Genomic DNA, 2853 nt, shown 5'->3' with positions numbered 1-2853 from the left:
TCGGTGGTAACGGCGTTGGGATATGATGGAAACTACAACCTTTCAAACACCATAGCCCGTCTGGATCATCTCTCAAATGTCCAAGAAATGTCTCACAGCATTCCAACTTTGACAACACGTTTGTGCACCCTGCCCCACTCCATGACACGAGAAGTAATGGAATAAATAAACTTACACGCATTGGAGTCGCCATCTTACAGTTATGTTTTCATGAAGATGTCCTCTAAGTAGTCGTCAACATCACAACTTGTGAATCGATTACTTGTGTCCTAGTACGCATGTAGGAACATTGGTCCATATCGGGAGAGGCATACAGAGTTTGGGATCCATCTCTTTCAGTGTCCTGTCAGTCGCCTCATACCTGTTTAGTAGACGTCACCTGCTAGAAATTTCATCAGAAACATGTGTATTGTGCTCATGCATAGTCATCAAACACTGCAGTCGCCAAAGAATGAAACAAGAAATGAAAATTCATGAAAAATATCGGGAGCGACCAAAATATGTCGATCATCATGTCATAAAAGAAATGGAACATCAAGTATCACTGGACGCAGTGTATTTTGTATACTAGTTGAATGTGTTCATACAAACATCTTAATTCTTTGGTTATGATATTCGTAAGACCAGGGGAGTCAGAATTAAGAGTTTAACGAAATATATCATAGCATTCGCTATTGATATTTCCTTGTTTCAGCATGTTTCCAGCCATCATGGCAGTCTCAAATTCGAAAATGTCAAAAATGACACCACTAAATCCAAAATGCTTTGGCCCAGTCTTTTGCTCCTCTTGAACAATGAAAAATTGTTTTTTTCAACCTTCCTTTTCAGTAGGAACTTAAGCATTCACACTATGATAATATCCTGTCTGCTTGTATTGTGGTTTAGGTTTCCTCAGTCATAAATAGGCCAAGGATTTTAATCATTGTGTCCGTTAAGTTGTCTGATCCTGCTTGTACTATTAGTCCCTGAAACAGTTCTCCGCTCCCCCTTTCATGCATAGCATCAATGGCGTCTGTCCTACTTCATTGTAATGAAAGATCAAGTTTTCTGGACGTCTTACATGTATCTTAAATGCACTTTAAAGAAAGAAAGTCTTCCTCGTCATCAAAAGAAAAGACTTACAAGACATGCTGAACTTCCTGTCTGACCCAGGGGGTTGGAACCTCATTGGTCTCGTTATGGAAAGACTAGTACAGGAAATATCTTGTTTTTTTGTCGTTCTTTACGCTTTTATGACTTTGTCTCTACAGATTTTGTCTGTTCTGTCAATTTTTGAACAGAGAGTTTTAACCACTCAATATCAACAGCCTAACATACCATGTCTTGGCAGGGAATAGGTTTTTAATTTCGTAGACAGCGTTGTTGTGTTGTTATCACGTGGCTGTCACGTGACTGATGAATGACGTATGGACCCCGTCAGTAGTTGTGGCTGCTAAGTGATCTAGTGTATTGGACAGTCTGCTACTTCACTCCGTGTCCTATTTTCCATCGTGTAAAGCCCATACTGCAACGTAAGCGCACATCGAATCAATGAATTGATTGATGCCAGAAACCCGATGTTGTACCCTGTTACATACAATATTATTACCACTGTTATTCTTATGTGGATTCCACTGTTTGTTTGATTTATCTACTCTTTGTTGGTATTTTTTACCCGGACTTGGATATTACAAAGGGGAATATGTCGTGTTTCCCTTTGTCCATTTACATGATGTGATGTGAAAGCTGAAGTAATAAAACACAGCAAGAACACACTGATGGGTGTAGAAAAAGGTGCAGTTCATCACTGGTGCCGAAAAACATCATGTCGCTATTTGTCAGCGTCACATACTTTTGAATCATGGCATTATTTTTAGTAAAGTGCTTCGCCACCACTTCCACCTTGCCGGCAATCTCTTGAAAATCATATTAACATCAGAAGATCGAAAGACCGTTAGGTTCGTAATGTACTGTAACTCCTATTAGTCATAGTTGTAGCTAACGATAAGTTCACAGCTACTTCCTTAAAGTTTGTAGTCTTGGGGTAAGAGACAATTACGTTTTCGAGAGAGCACGCGCGAGAGAGAGCGATATATACATATATATATAGAGAGAGAGAGGGAGAGAGAGAGAGACTGCCTCTCCAACTCTGGTTGAGGCCGTTTAGTACGTCTTCTATCCCGTAAACCCAATAGAACAGCGAGCGTGACAAGGTTCGTCCCTAATGTTTTTCTTCACTACAAACCATGGAATCGGTTAGAGGCCACGCTAAAGATTTATCCCCTTCACAGGGACCACCTACAAATATACGCGGACTACCTGGTACGTATATCGCCAAGAGCTGTTGTGGGGTGACCTTTCCGAAGTGATGCGGGACGCTGAAACCAACTGATTGAAGTCATCAGTTCGTTTACGACATCCTCCAACACGGGGTCGATGGGGAATATATAACTCATTTTGCTCCGGTAGACTGGAAAACTCACTGGGAATGTTAAAACACTCCATGGCCTTTGCGTATACACATGTATATTTATATACATATACATGGCGGCCTTGAAAAGGTGACCTCTGCGGAGGTGCACCCGTTCCACCATGCCTTCCAGTTTTGGAGTAGTGCAATAAATTTGAATAAAGGAAGAAAGAAAGAAATAAAGAAATAATGAAATATACTCATAATACCGGCCTCTGTGGTTATCCTTTTCTCAAGCTTATGAGGTCAATTTGATTCTTATGATAACTAGATGTGCTATTCTGCTATGCCGTAGTGGATCAATGTACGCTGTTTCGTGTATGCACCATTGGCTGATGTTATTCCTAGCGAGGAACCTTTTGTCCCCTAGTGTGTTTAGTGGTATCTTCTAATCGTTCTCTTGA

This window comes from Branchiostoma lanceolatum, chromosome 15 (genome assembly GCF_035083965.1).
Source record: "Branchiostoma lanceolatum isolate klBraLanc5 chromosome 15, klBraLanc5.hap2, whole genome shotgun sequence".
Lineage (NCBI taxonomy): Eukaryota > Metazoa > Chordata > Leptocardii > Amphioxiformes > Branchiostomatidae > Branchiostoma > Branchiostoma lanceolatum.
The sequence above is the reverse complement of the archived record's forward strand: the minus strand, read 5'-3'. Positions refer to the sequence as shown.